The sequence below is a fragment of the Lissotriton helveticus genome, chromosome 2_1, assembly GCF_964261635.1.
Source record: "Lissotriton helveticus chromosome 2_1, aLisHel1.1, whole genome shotgun sequence".
NCBI classification, from domain to species: domain Eukaryota; kingdom Metazoa; phylum Chordata; class Amphibia; order Caudata; family Salamandridae; genus Lissotriton; species Lissotriton helveticus.
In genome coordinates, this window is record NC_136059.1 from 1,342,421,734 (window position 1) to 1,342,438,605 (window position 16,872).

General features: G+C 40.4%; 1 protein-coding gene across 5 annotated transcripts in view; it reads right to left on the bottom strand.

The window, feature by feature from the left end:
* Positions 1-16,872, bottom strand: part of AFF1 (ALF transcription elongation factor 1) — a 1,572,806-nt gene that overhangs the window by 1,377,256 nt on the left and 178,678 nt on the right. For 4 of the 5 annotated variants that reach the window (XM_078676278.1, XM_078676273.1, XM_078676275.1 and 1 more), the window contains exon 2: positions 7,744-7,861. The exons of the other annotated variant lie outside the window; for it this stretch is intronic. The gene's annotated coding sequence lies outside the window, so the exon portion shown is untranslated. The remainder of the gene's footprint in view (positions 1-7,743; positions 7,862-16,872) is intronic. 5 annotated transcript variants of the gene reach the window in all.

Below are 16,872 nucleotides of genomic sequence, written 5' to 3' on the forward strand. Positions count from 1 at the left end.
CTTTACCTCAAAAACGATTTTCAAATCATAATTTCAAAACACTGCACATGGGAAAATTACTTAAAATGTCCTTAAGACACATAAAAGCGTTTTTTGATTGCCTTTGCATTATGTTTGTATCACTTTTAACATGGCTATGTAACACAAACATTCAAAATCTAAATTTGCCATGCACAGGTGGGAGCATATTTACAAGCAATTTGCGCCACAGAGAAAGGTCTTACATTAAAATGGGAAAAATAACATCAGGGACAGTCAATTGCCTTATAAAGAAGCATACACCATTATGTCCTTGTCATAAATTTAAAAACAATTCCTTTTCCCCAAAAACGATTTTCAAATCATAATTTCAAAACACTGCACATGGGAAAATTACTTAAAATGTCCTTAAGACACATAAAAGCGTTTTTTGATTGCCTTTGCAGCATGTTTGTATCACTTTTAACATGGCTATGTAACACAAACATTCAAAATCTAAATTTTCCATGCACAGGTGGGAGCATATTTACAAGCAATTTGCGCCACATAATTCATAATTTTCTCCTTAAAGCACACTATTCTCTATCTAAATTAAAGAAATATTTTCTCACCTTAGCAAATACTTTGAGTTTGAAAACAGTCTCAGAAACACACCAATTTGTCTTCAGCAGAGCAAAAGGTATGCACTCCAGAGTCTGCAGCTATCAAAAGCACAGAAATGCTGTAATTCTTCACACATATCTCTCATGTCACCCAATCAAAAGTCTTCCCTCACTTTTTTTCAAATGAAAACCCATCCCCCCTCTGCCCTTTCTGCCTTATCTGCATGGCAACCACCTCTTGGAAGACCTCTGTTGTTTGCAAGTTCACACAACAATGTTGCAATTGAACTCTGAACTCTCAGTGCACCTGCATATCCAGTGCATTCTTTCATTTAATGATTTTTTATTGACCACTCAAAATACATCTTTCAAAGAACACATCCGTGCACCCTAACTTTCTGTTTTCAGCAATCAAAATCCACCAATCACTGTTACTGCTTCATGAACACAGAAACTCCACAGTTTTTTTTTTCATTTTACACTCTCATTTTTTCAACTGCCATTTCATTGCCACACTTCATCTGACTGCAGGAGAACCTTCTCTCACCATGTTTTCTGTCTGGATTGTTGGACATAGTTATATTCACTGGGCTCAAAGGTACGTTGAAAACAGGAATTTACCTAACCTCAATTTACAAGATGTGGAAATTAAGTGGTTTGGCCACAGAGGATTAAAATGTCACCAATTGATACCATTGGTGAAAACCTTTATGCATTTGCCCAAACCTGACCTGTTAATTGTGCACTGTGGAGGTAATGACTTGGGCACTTTGACTGGTGTAGGTCTGGAAATGCTTTTAAAGGACACCTTTGAGCAATTAATGGCACTTTTTCCTCAGACTGCCTTGGTATATTCAAATATATGCCAAAGACAGAAATGGAGGTGGTCCAAGCAATTTTGTCCACAAATTGAGAAGTCGAGGAAGCATGTAAACAAATCTGTTTCAGCTTACATGAGAGACCATGGAATGGGCTCCCTGTACAACAATAACTTGCGTTACTACATGCAAGATATCTACAGAGGAGATGGAGTTCACTTCTCAGATGAGGGCAACAGAATTTTCACTCTGAATTTAAGAATGTGCATTGGTACCTACTTATAAGTACCTAAATGTACCATAAACCCAAAAGCTCTTCTCAGAGCTACCCTACATCTAATCACTCACAATTATTATTTTACTCTAACATTTTTCACTAATTTTCAACAAAGTACGCTCCCTGGGGCGCTACCCGGTACGCGAACCGGGAGCTAACCTCGCGAAATTTTTTAAAAAAATGTTTTTTTTTCGCACATATAAGCCTCCTCAGCCACCCTCACAAAACCTAGGGGGTCAAGATAACTCTACCGTGCCCCCTTCTACCCATTCTGAACATTATTTGCCCTCCATCTTGTATCTTAATTCGACCGAAACACAAAATGGTGGACTCCCGGAACGCTTAAGGTCCGCGAACCGAGGCGCTCAACGGTTCGCGTACCGGGTCGCTCCCTGGGAAGCGCACCATCAAAAAAGGTGGGAAAGTAGTTCACAGAAAAGCCACTGGAGACAATTTCACCAAATATAGATTAGCTCATACTACATACCAATCCCTACCATTTTCACAAATTTGGTTGGAATTCCATTTAGTCATTTAGCCTGTAGACCTCTCTAAATACCCTGAGGTAAATTACTTCACAAAACACATCTGAAGTGTTGGAATTGACAACCAATGAAAATGTTACTTTAATTTTCTACTTTTTTTACCTGACATTTGATTGGCTATGTACCTGAATATATATAAAGGAAGAGAGAGAGAAACAGCCATTTTGACTACTACTTCCTGAACTACATTGCAAGATCATTTTCACTCACAACTTAAACTTGTTTTTAGAAGGTGAGATATTATTTTATAAATTTGAAAACATTTTCAGATAGTTATATACTATCCCTCTGTAAGAGTTAGACATTGAGAAAGGCTTGTTTATTATAATTATGGATTGATTTAGGTTTCTGTGGTATAATTATGAATTTACTTAGGCTTCTTCACAGGCACTTTTTAATAGTACTACTTCACGCCTCACAAGTACCTGTCTGAACTTAAACCCAACAGTGCCCTATCTCTACTGATATATTTATTTTTTATGCAAATTACAGCAATAAAATGGAAGGTGAGCAGAATGTTTCCTTCGAAATTGTTCTGGAGAACAACACAGAAAAAGATATTGAGGACAATGATGACTCAGATTTCATGGATGAATCACGGGACCATGAATTAGTTCAATGTGTAGAATCTGTGGATCATTTACTTCATTATGATGACGGTCAAATGTGGGAACTTATGTTCACTCAACAAGAGGACATATCGGACAGTCAAATGCTAGACGTTCTATTAAATTTTGAAAAACAATCCGAAAAATAAAATTGTATGTAATATTAAAAAATTGTTTGAGTCTTTAATCATTTTTATATGTAATTCATAAACTAGTTAAATGTTAGAAATGTTAATAAATTTTCAAACACAATTACAATAATAAATAATTGCTTAAAAAATAAAAAAAATTAAAAAATAATCAACAAAACCAACAATCAATTAACATACTGCATTTGAAAAGTCTCTCATTCATTTTTCATTGCAGTACGCTGCCCAGAACGCTTCCCGGTTCGCGGACCGGGCGCTACCCACGAAAAAAAACAAAAAAAAATATTATTTTTTTTGCCCCGCGGGGCCCTTTTAAAGCCTCCACATTAAACCTAGGGGATCAGGGAGGATCTACTATGCCCCCTTATGGTTATTTCCACCTTTGTTTTGGCCTCCTCTTGTCTCTCAATCCTACCGAGAGACAAGATGGCGGCCGCTCCGGACTGTTTAGAATGTTGACAGACACCGGAGAGCCAATCAGCTTCGCTACGCGAAGTTCCGTTACGCGAAAAGTACGCGAACTGGAGCGCTGCCCGGTCCGCTGTTACAGATATATATCTTTTTTTAAACGTTAATTTCTCAAAATCCACTGAAGCACATATATTGAGACCTACAAAAGGCACATCGGGCTACCAGTCCCTACAATTTTGCCAAGTTTCGTGCAAATCCATTCAGCCGTTCGGGCTAAAAGTGAGGCCAACCGCCCTATGGAAAACTCAATGTTAAAAACACGTTTTGGGACCCCCCTTTTTTCTCGGCCCCCCCTTGACGAAACCCCCCCAAATTTTCAGGGGCTGCTCAGGAACAAAATGTTCCATTTTCCTGAAAATTTCAGCCAATTCCGTCCACAAACGCCAAAGTTATTAGACATAGAATTTTCAAAAATCCCATAGAGAAAAAATCCTAACTATATATACCTACTGGCGACCGCCAGTAGGTGTTATATATATATATATATATATATATATATATATATATATATTATATATATATATATATATATATATATGCATTACAATGGCCCAAGAGCTTTCAAGGAAGCACACAACAGCAAGTGAAAACCGAAGGTTTATTTCAACAAGGAACCAGCATCTGCTTTCCAGATAATTCATAGCGCCTGATGCATTTCAAGGCTCCTGCCTTTTCTTCAGAGGCGACTTGCAGACTGTGGGTGTTACCAGAGTTACTTTTATGCCCAGCTGCATATTATTAGTCAATTGCATTGCTCAGTGCGTTTTTAATGTAATGCATGCTGGAACTAGTAGTCAAGTACAATCCCAATTAAATACCTTTAGTAGGTTTCTTTTTGAACATCCACGTTTTTTAAAAGTCAATTATTTTCCTTAGTAGGACAGAGTGCAGGGCTGATTAAATTACCTCACTTGCTGTGCTGAATCCGGCATGGACATAGTTCCCACCAGCAGCCTCTCTCTTTCGTGATGGTGCATTCCTTCACGACAGGGCTGCCGTGTTGATTTATGCATTACAATGGCCCAAGAGCTTTCAAGGAAGCACACGACAGCAAGTGAAAACCGAAGGTTTATTTCAACAAGGAACCAGCATCTGCTTTCCAGATAATTCATAGCGCCTGATGCATGTCAAGGCTCCTGCCTTTTCTTCAGAGGCGACTTGCAGACTGTGGGTGTTACCAGAGTTACTTTTATGCCCAGCTGCATATTATTAGTCAATTGCATTGCTCAGTGCGTTTTTAATGTAATGCATGCTGGAACTAGTAGTCAAGTACAATCCCAATTAATACCTTTAGTAGGTTTCTTTTTGAACATCCACGTTTTTTAAAAGTCAATTATTTTCCTTAGTAGGACAGAGTGCAGGGCTGATTAAATTACCTCACTTGCTGTGCTGAATCCGGCATGGACATAGTTCCCACCAGCAGCCTCTCTCTTTCGTGATGGTGCATTCCTTCACGACAGGGCTGCCGTGTTGATTTATGCATTACAATGGCCCAAGAGCTTTCAAGGAAGCACACGACAGCAAGTGAAAACCGAAGGTTTATTTCAACAAGGAACCAGCATCTGCTTTCCAGATAATTCATAGCGCCTGATGCATTTCAAGGCTCCTGCCTTTTCTTCAGAGGCGACTTGCAGACTGTGGGTGTTACCAGAGTTACTTTTATGCCCAGCTGCATATTATTAGTCAATTGCATTTCTCAGTGCGTTTTTAATGTAATGCATGCTGGAACTAGTAGTCAAGTACAATCCCAATTAATACCTTTAGTAGGTTTCTTTTTGAACATCCACGTTTTTTAAAAGTCAATTATTTTCCTTAGTAGGACAGAGTGCAGGGCTGATTAAATTACCTCACTTGCTGTGCTGAATCCGGCATGGACATAGTTCCCACCAGCAGCCTCTCTCTTTCGTGATGGTGCATTCCTTCACGACAGGGCTGCCGTGTTGATTTATGCATTACAATGGCCCAAGAGCTTTCAAGGAAGCACACGACAGCAAGTGAAAACCGAAGGTTTATTTCAACAAGGAACCAGCATCTGCTTTCCAGATAATTCATAGCGCCTGATGCATTTCAAGGCTCCTGCCTTTTCTTCAGAGGCGACTTGCAGACTGTGGGTGTTACCAGAGTTACTTTTATGCCCAGCTGCATATTATTAGTCAATTGCATTGCTCAGTGCGTTTTTAATGTAATGCATGCTGGAACTAGTAGTCAAGTACAATCCCAATTAATACCTTTAGTAGGTTTCTTTTTGAACATCCACGTTTTTTAAAAGTCAATTATTTTCCTTAGTAGGACAGAGTGCAGGGCTGATTAAATTACCTCACTTGCTGTGCTGAATCCGGCATGGACATAGTTCCCACCAGCAGCCTCTCTCTTTCGTGATGGTGCATTCCTTCACGACAGGGCTGCCGTGTTGATTTATGCATTACAATGGCCCAAGAGCTTTCAAGGAAGCACACGACAGCAAGTGAAAACCGAAGGTTTATTTCAACAAGGAACCAGCATCTGCTTTCCAGATAATTCATAGCGCCTGATGCATTTCAAGGCTCCTGCCTTTTCTTCAGAGGCGACTTGCAGACTGTGGGTGTTACCAGAGTTACTTTTATGCCCAGCTGCATATTATTAGTCAATTGCATTGCTCAGTGCGTTTTTAATGTAATGCATGCTGGAACTAGTAGTCAAGTACAATCCCAATTAATACCTTTAGTAGGTTTCTTTTTGAACATCCACGTTTTTTAAAAGTCAATTATTTTCCTTAGTAGGACAGAGTGCAGGGCTGATTAAATTACCTCACTTGCTGTGCTGAATCCGGCATGGACATAGTTCCCACCAGCAGCCTCTCTCTTTCGTGATGGTGCATTCCTTCACGACAGGGCTGCCGTGTTGATTTATGCATTACAATGGCCCAAGAGCTTTCAAGGAAGCACACGACAGCAAGTGAAAACCGAAGGTTTATTTCAACAAGGAACCAGCATCTGCTTTCCAGATAATTCATAGCGCCTGATGCATTTCAAGGCTCCTGCCTTTTCTTCAGAGGCGACTTGCAGACTGTGGGTGTTACCAGAGTTACTTTTATGCCCAGCTGCATATTATTAGTCAATTGCATTGCTCAGTGCGTTTTTAATGTAATGCATGCTGGAACTAGTAGTCAAGTACAATCCCAATTAATACCTTTAGTAGGTTTCTTTTTGAACATCCACGTTTTTTAAAAGTCAATTATTTTCCTTAGTAGGACAGAGTGCAGGGCTGATTAAATTACCTCACTTGCTGTGCTGAATCCGGCATGGACATAGTTCCCACCAGCAGCCTCTCTCTTTCGTGATGGTGCATTCCTTCACGACAGGGCTGCCGTGTTGATTTATGCATTACAATGGCCCAAGAGCTTTCAAGGAAGCACACGACAGCAAGTGAAAACCGAAGGTTTATTTCAACAAGGAACCAGCATCTGCTTTCCAGATAATTCATAGCGCCTGATGCATTTCAAGGCTCCTGCCTTTTCTTCAGAGGCGACTTGCAGACTGTGGGTGTTACCAGAGTTACTTTTATGCCCAGCTGCATATTATTAGTCAATTGCATTGCTCAGTGCGTTTTTAATGTAATGCATGCTGGAACTAGTAGTCAAGTACAATCCCAATTAATACCTTTAGTGAGGTAATTTAATCAGCCCTGCACTCTGTCCTACTAAGGAAAATAATTGACTTTAAAAAAACGTGGATGTTCAAAAAGAAACCTACTAAAGGTATTAATTGGGATTGTACTTGACTACTAGTTCCAGCATGCATTACATTAAAAACGCACTGAGCAATGCAATTGACTAATAATATGCAGCTGGGCATAAAAGTAACTCTGGTAACACCCACAGTCTGCAAGTCGCCTCTGAAGAAAAGGCAGGAGCCTTGAAATGCATCAGGCGCTATGAATTATCTGGAAAGCAGATGCTGGTTCCTTGTTGAAATAAACCTTCGGTTTTCACTTGCTGTCGTGTGCTTCCTTGAAAGCTCTTGGGCCATTGTAATGCATATATATATATATATATATATATATATATATATATATATATATATATATAGCAATAGATGTATCTTCATTATATACAAGTATAGTACATGAGGATGACATTCAAGCTGTGGAATACTTCCTGACAAACAGAGAGCCAATTTACAAACATCACAATGAAATGCTGTTGGCTATGATACAATTTTGTCTTAATAACAATATTTTTATGTTCAATCATCTTTTATATTGTCAGATACAAGGAGTGGCCATAGGGGCCAGCTTCTCGCCGAGTTATGCTTGCCTGCATATGGGCAAATGGGAGAAGCTGGTCCTCTTGGGAACACACGGAGACACAATGTCCACTAAAATCAAGTTGTGGCTCAGGTTCATCGATGACCTATTTGTAATCTGGCATGGGACTAGAGAGGAAGCAGAAATGTTTATGGTCAAAATTAACAACAATGACCTTAATTTAAGATTCACTGCTGACATCAGTAACACCTGTGTAAATTTTCTTGACACCAAAGTGTATATCAATAACAATACTTTACAAACAACTCTATATCGAAAGAAAACTGCAGGAAATTTGGTGTTACATGTATCTAGTTCCCACCCTCGCCATTTAGTGGATAGCATTCCCTATGGGGAGATGCTAAGAATTAAACGGGTTTGCAGCACACAGGAAGAATTACAAAAGGCCCAAGCACTGAGCAAACAACGATTTATAGCTAGAGGCTACTCCAGACAGATAATTGACAATGCAATTGCCAAAACAGCTACATTATCTAGGGACACTTTACTGGTTAGTAAAAAAGATAGGGATCAGCATCAAAATCACGCTGGTGAAGAGGACAAAAACTTTCGCCTTATAATAGGATATAGCAAGCAACACAAGGCAATTCAAAAAATCATTCAGGGGGAATGGCATCTACTGCTTAGTGACCCTGTATTAGGACCCCTGCTACTGCAGAGGGTGTCCATTACATATAGTAGAGCTCCCTCGATGAAAGATTGCTTGGTAGTATCTGACCCTGAAATTGTAAATAAACCAGTTTGGTACCAAAATCTAAAAGGTTTCAGAAAATGCACAACATGTAAAGCTTGCACACATGGGACCAATACCAAAACATACCTCAGTCCGTTCAAGACAAAACCATACACAATAAATAAAATGTTGAATTGCAAAACCGAATATTCAGTATATGTGCCAACATGCCCATGTGGATTAATCTACGTAGGCAGTACTAAGCTACAAGCCCATGTTAGAATCCTCCAGCATCTCCGGGCCATAACTAATACAGACAACACCTATCCGGTGGCCCGACATTTCAAGGCATGCCACGGATCCAATAATAAAGGGTTGTCGTATTATCTCATAGATGCAATCCCTCCCAATAGACGAGGAGGAGATAGGGAGAATAAACTAAGAAAGTTGGAGACTAGAAACATTTTATTGTTAGATTCGAAACATCCAAATGGATTGAATCTAACGGAAGATCTTTACACTTGTCTAGAACAATGATTACTGAGAAAATTGTCCCTTGTCCATAAATAAGATAACCAGCGCATAATCAGACAAATATGTACAATCCAGCACTTTTTCAAAACATATATGAAATAGATAGATGAATTTTAAATTTATTTATTCAAGTAAACAACTTTTTATATTAAGATTTTTTGTATGAATGATTTTAAATATTTGTAAATATCTTAGGATGTTTTTTAAAAATATTTTTCTATATATGCAAATCAAATCTAATGTTTTGTACAAAAGTGATTACAAACGGATAACATGAATTGCCATCAGGTATTCACGTACATACTAGGAGAAGTACTCAATCACTGATATCTTAGAACTGAATGCGCATTTTCTGAAAAATTATTCTCGGAAAAATTATTTATTGATGTGATGTATATAGACGGTGTTGATACATAACGCTACTATAAGTGAATAAAGAAAAAATATAAAATGATTAATAGTAATGAACAGTGGAAATACAAGGTTAGTTATACATATACAAGGATAACAGTAGCGAGCTAACATTCATTTGGTTGATGAGTCAATTACGAAAGGTATAACAAGATCTATTGAGATGATTTTAAATCACTTGCACATATGAGCACAATATACGAATATTCACTAGAAAAATGACAGAACTTTTAAATTACTATATATGCTATTGCTTATGGGCTAACGTATTTTACACGGATTTTTTATAATCAAATAATGATATTTTGTTGATTATAGGAATGGTTGATTTATATAAAACAATGTATTTAACTGATATTTATAGATCAACTAAAGCCTTATTTGCAAAAAGAATGGTTACGCAATACATAGTGAATGTTTTGTCTATTTCTATTGTGAAATGAACTCACGTGATTCGCCAAATTATGCACTGTCACTTTAAAAATGCTTCCCGAGTAGTAACAAACTGTCGAGTGAACAAGCGGCGTTCGCGCTGCGAAACGCGTCTCTGACACTTGGGTGAATAAATCTAACTAGCACGAAAACTTGGTCCGTGTCCTGCTTTGCCTGCATCGTATCGCGTGAATCAAGACGTGGCGGCTGCGCAGGATTTGAAAATATATATGTGTCTGCCGGACGCTGATACTGTGGACATCGCGAAGCTTGATAAATGTGCACCGGTGGAAATAAATCACTTTTGGGAAACCTGAGCATGTGTCAGACCTGTCTTTTTAAAAAAGCAGGATTGGAGGAGTATGTTAAGGTGGAGGTCGGCTCTGCCTCATTTGACACGCCCCTCGGTCTGGAGCTCCGCATAATAACCGACAAACTTTCCTGGCTTGGAGTGCTTAGAAGGCACATATGCGGCGCCCCCCCAAACCCGGAGTGTCTCGAAGGTAATGGGGAGAGGGAGCAGACATTGCGTTTGCTTAAAGGTTTGCCCAGTGGTGACGAATGCCGACCTGTGTTTCCCGCAACTAAAGGACCCAGAAAGAGCAACAAAAGCATTATCGTGTGCGAGGATGGGTCACTGTACCTTAATCTGACTTTGTTTGTTCGTAGGTTCCTCATTGCGGGAGTAGTGCACTGTGGCCGTGGTTTCCTGGCAGGGAGCACAGCGGTATTCAACAACGGAGGAACTTTCCCTGTCCGAACGACTCCCAACCAATGAAAACACTTGGACTGTATTTTAAACAGCAGCTACGTGGTAAAACTCACCTTGGCACATTCAGCTACTTAACCCCTTCCACGCTCATGATGAGCTGGGCTCGTCATGCAGTAGCCTCCTGCTACGCTCATGACGAGCCCAGCTCATCATGAATAATGGTGTTTGTAAAGTTACAGCACAGGAGAAAATTCCCCATAGCGTTCAAGGTGTTAACCGGCACTGATGAGGCACACGCCGAAACGCGTCTGCCGTACGCTGATACTGTGGACATCGCAAAGCTTGATAAATGTGCACCGGTGGAAATAAATAACTTTTGGGAAACCTGAGCATGTGTCAGACCTGTCTTTTTTTAAAAAGCAGGATTGGAGGAGTATATATATATATATATATATATATATATATATATATATATATATATATATATATATATATATATAATATATATATATATATATATATATATATATAATATAATATATATATTTAAAAATCTTCGGACTTACATTTCCCACTCCCGTCAGTGCAACAGTAGGAAAAGTGTTGCATAGCGGCGGGCCGAAAATTACTATTCCCACTCCTGTGAGTGGGACAGTAGGGAAAATGTTGGATAGTGGAAGGGTCAAAATTCCTATTCCCACTCCAGTGAGTGCAACAGTAGGGAAAGTGTTGGGTAGCGAAGGGGTAAAAATTACTATCCCACACCAGTCAGTGCAACAGTAGGGTAAGTGTTGGATAGCAGAGGGGTAAAAAATACTATTCCCACTCCAGTGAGTGCAACAGTAGGGAAAGTGTTGGATAGCAAAGGGGTAAAAATTACTATTCCCACACCACAAAAATCAAAGAGAGGGGAGAATGGGCCACTTGTCCTGTATAACCAGGGTCTTTGTTCGTATGGGAACAGTCTTAAAAAACCCTCATATACGTACACAGGTAGTTGGTGGTATATCTTGGTTCTCCGCCTAGGTGTACTGTAACAGCATGATCATAGGGTTTTTTCCTTTGTCAATATGCTGACCTCCGTCTGGAGGAAGACCAACTGGTTTGTCAGTAGTGGCCAGGAAAGAAAAAAAAGAGGGTGTGCTTGTGCTCTGGTTAAGTGAATTCAAATTCCCTACACCACTTGCCACACGTATTTTATTTAAAAAGGTTGTGATGTGGGAAATCAAAAACGTAGTCTAGCATATATAGACCCAGTTACTGGTCTATCGCACTGGTATTGGTCAACATGTTTCAGCCTCGTGGATGCTCTAGAGGCTTTTGTCAGGCCCGGGGTGCGTTTAAGAGCGCATTCTGGCTCTTAATAAGGGGTGGTGTACTTACCACCCTTGTTGTTTGAGGTCAGATCTGCAGTATCTGTACCTTCTAAACTTTTTATATGCGGATTCCTCGGGATACCGGAGAGCTACAGGAAACCCAAATTTGGTTCCTACAAGACCTTTGCTTGTACTGGATCTGTACGCGGTGCCCCACACCAGTCAGTACAACAGTAGAGAAAGTGTTGGACAGTGGCAAGATAAAATGTACTATTCCCACTCCAATCAGTGCAACAGTAGGGAAAGGGTTGGATAGCGCAGGGGTAAAAATTACTATTGCCACTTCAGTCAGTGCAACAGTAGGGAAATTGTTGGATAGCGGAGGGGTCAAATTACAATTCCCACACCAGTCAGTGCAACAGTAGGGAAATTGTTGGATAGCAGAGGGTAAAAATTACTATTCCCTCTCTAATAATTGGTACAGTAGGGAAAGTGTTCGATAGCGGAGGGATACAAATTAGTATTTCCACTCCAATGAGTGCAACAGTAGGGAAAGTGTTGGATAGTGAAGGTGTAAAAATTACAATTCCCACTCCAGTGAGTGCAACAGTAGGGAAAGTTTTTGATTGCGGATGGGGTAACAATTAATATTCTCACTCCAGTCAATTCAAAATTAAAAACAAACAAAATCTTGACAAAAATATTTTAAAAACTAAATACAAATATATTTAATACCATTTTTTTAACCGATATTATAATGTTAAATGCATGACAAGTACCTACAAATATTTATTTTATTTAATAATAATTTTGAAACAAATATTTTTTGTTTGAAATTATTTAGAAACAAAAACATTACATAAATTTACTTTTTTATGTCCTACCCTAAAACACAACACAATTCACAACCCACATCTAAAATGTACTTCCTTAACCCCTTCAGTGCTAATGACAAGGGTAACTCGTCATGGAGTTTCCATTGATTTCAATGGAAAGTCAATGGATCCACCCGCACACCCCTTAGCAGCCAAGTGGTTAATTACCATAATTAATTAACAATTAAATAATTCATTAAAATACAAACTAAAATTCATAAAAATTAACTTACCACAATTTACCCCTATAATCCCCACAGCCCAAAATGTTTTTTTTTTTTTTTGTAAACCTTTATTGATATAGACAGGATATACAAATCTGGGCCTACAACCAAACTGGCCGGCCACAACATGTGAAAGCAGTCAAGAAGTCCAGAATGAAGTTACAGAATCAATCATAGAGGAGCGTAAGCAATACAATCTTAAAAAAGGGGGTGGAGGAGAGAGGATCCAAACGACCAGCAAACAGGAGCAATGAAGGTTATTTTTTATAATAGGGCAAGAAGGAGCATGACAGGCAGGGCGACAATATAAAAGAATCCGGATTCCCAAATCAAACTATTGGTAACAGAAGGGCTAAAGGGCAGCCATGCAGGAATATCAGCACTGTATATATCAGAATAAAAAAACAGGGCCGTGAACACAAGTCAGTATATAAGTAAGAACGACTTTGTATCCCCACCACCCAATAGCACATCGGAAACAGAACAAAGGGGGCCGGAATAGCGACGACACCCAGACTAACCCGTCATACTAACCTTGGGAGAGAAGGAAAAAGGGAGGGAGGGGGGGGGGGAAAGAGGAAAGAAGAGAGGGAAAGGAAAACACAGACTGAAAGAAAAGAATGCCGCGCCTAAACAAGCGTCCCGTAGTAAAGAACACATAAAAGAGCGATAATATCAACAACGAGGAGGGCATGGGAGTCGCAATGGAAAGCAGCAGAACTACAAAAAGAAGAACAGCGACATTACAGACCCCACCCCAAACATACCAGGGAAGGCAAGGACAGACGCGGCACTCCAATAAAGAGATACAAAAGGGCCATAGAACTGAGGAAAATAAAACATCAAATAAGACCCAACCCACCCATCCCACCCAACCCACCCATCCCACCCAGCACCCCTGCAGAAGGCTATGGCCTACCCTCCAAACAGCGCGCCTGTCGCCCTAAACCAGAACCCGAAATGTAGTAGAGACAAGAGAAAAGAAGAATATAAAGACAAAAAAAAGGACATCAAGACAAAAGAAATAAATGGGAGGGAGGAGCAAAAGAGCAGAAACAAATACGGTCGGCCACCGCCCTCCACCCAACCATACGAACATATTATATGTGAACCAGAACGACACAATCTCGAGCGCCAAAAAACTTACAGGGGGGTCTCCCACAGCACTAGAAATATGAGCAACTTCGCCACAGATCCGTACGCCAATAAACCACCGGGAGCCGTGCATCTCACCCCATCCCTTTTCTAACCACAGTTACCACCCACCACAGGACAGTGTGAAATAAGCAACACGATGCGAGGCTAGCACACAATTGAAAGAGAATACGAGCAAAACGTAGGCCAGGGAGGGCAATCAATAAGCAAGTGGGCAAAAGTTCAAATAGGCAGTTCAAATGTCTCAGCAATAACAACAAGGGCAATAATAGACAGGAGTTCAGTCTTGCCGCCAGGAAAAGCGGGGGTTTCCCTGCAAAATAGAAACACGACCTCATCAAGGCAAAAACAGGCAGCGGTCCACCATTGTTCTCAGGCACCCGGGGAGGATCGGATCCCCGCACGACATCCAAATCCCCAAACTCCCAACATCGAAGAGCAGGAGGTTCCAAATCCACCGGCCAGCAAATCCGTCGATGGATAGCGACAGTAACTCTCGTAGCGACCGGGGGAGGCGAGGCGGTGGCATCACTGAGACAAGAGGGGACCATGAAGGAGCGTTCATCCAAGATGGCGGTAGAACGAATCGAGTCTCCCGGAGCACCGGGGGCCAGGGCCGCGCGTAAGGATCGTAAGACATCAAGAACGTCTCCAATCGTAGGCTCACGCACACACGTCCAGGTCCCCGTGCCGTCCAGCAACTCAAGCCCGTCATCACGAGGAGACCCACAGCACAGGTCGTCAGTAGCCATTTTGTGAATTCAGCCTCCTCACCACCCTCCGCGATGTTCGAAACAGTTCACAAATGCGGGCCTTTACAGATTTCCGGGGGGTCCCAGCAATGGCAGCCTCGGTGAAAAAAGGAGATTCGCCCAAGGCGAGGGGCCGTCTGCAATATCGCTGGCGCTCCACTCGAACAGAGTCCGAGGACGAGGGTCCAGGGTCAATGGACGGAGCAGCGGCGGGGGGACCCCTTCACACGATCAGTCCACGAAGCACCGCGCTCCGCACCAGCCTCACGGCCGTCAAGGCGGGCCCGGATCAGGGTCACCGGGATGTTCCCACAACGGCTCTCACCAGTGGCGCAGTCTCTCAGCCGGGGCCGACGGTCACCACAGCGCCAGGCCGGATCCGATAGGCGAGGTCCCGGTCTCAACACCACGAAGGCCCAGGTCCCTTCGGGGGGCACAACTTCAGAACCGCAGCACGCCGGAGTCTCCAGGCCAAACGTTGAGTTAGAGCGAAACGTTGCGTTGCTATTTCTTCGAAATTGTGTCGTCTCTGGGCAGGATATACAACAGGATATGCGAGTTAGGCCAGAGGGCTGACGGAGCCGAGCTACAAGGCGACCATTACGCTCGTGAGCTTGGCTCCTCCCCCCCACAGCTAAAATTAAACTGTAAAAACATTAATTGCATGATTAAAACTGATTTTCAAATAAAAAAGTAATAGTATGTAACAACTAATTATAAAGAAAGTAAAATGAATTTACTTCCCGCACAGTACCCCTATAAAAGTAAAACCCACACGCTAAACAATATAAACAAATACCCTCATTAAATATCAATTAATTAATATTAATGATAACGTAGTGAATTAAACTTAAATTACGTCCCACCCTTTACCTCTATAAACCCCACAACCCACACCTAAAATGAATTACACAATTTCCATAATTAATTTTCAAATATAAATTAATAACTAATTAATAAAAAATGACTTCTCACCCTTTACCCCTATACATCCCACAGCCCCACCTAAAATTCATTACACAATTTCCATAATTAATTTTCAATCAATTAATATAAATGAACTAGTTAATAAAATGTTACTTCCAACCCTTTACCCCTATAAACCCCACAAACTGCACCTAAAATAAATTACACAATTACCATAATTAATTAACATTAACTAATTAATTAAAACTAGATTACTGCCCACCCTTTACCCCTATAAACCTCACAACCAGCACCAATTAATTGTTTATACAATTACCATAATTACCAATTATTAATCAACAACCAGAAAATATTTACAAATAAATTACTTCCCACGACTAACACTCTAAAATCTCAATTAAATAAATAATAATAAATATTTTTTTTATTATAATTAAATTATTTCCCACCCTATTGCCCTATAAACCCACAACCTGCTAGGGAATTAAAAAACGCAAAAGGTACTTAAATAAAATTGATAACTACTAAAAATTTAACACATATATTAAAAAACAAACAATACTTCTACAAAAAACATACATCACATAAATTCCAAATATAAAGTAAAATACATAACACTAATTAGAAAAATTGATATTTTAAAATATATTTTTGCAAACGATATTAATGACTTCTATATTTTTGAAAACAATATTTCTTAACTTAAATTCGATATGCTTGACTACGATATTCTTGCTGTTGATATTTCTATGTCACGATATTTCCAACTCGATATTTGTGTAAGTCGACATTTCCAACTCGATATTCTCTCTGAATACTATGTGCAGGTATACAAACCCCCTGCAACTATTATGAACATTTCACAGTAGCGTATTTTTTTGTTTACCCCAATCAGATTTTTGGATATAGCACCAAACTTCGCCACATACACGGATAGCATATAACAATGAGAGACACAGGCTGTAAACAAACCCTGGGCGCAAGACTACGCTCCGTCCACGGAATGTACGTAGTGTTGCCTACTTTGCATTTTGCAAAAGTAGGCAACACTACGCACGCTCTGTGGACGGAACGAAGTTGCCCGCCACCCGCCTCCCTCCCGCCCTC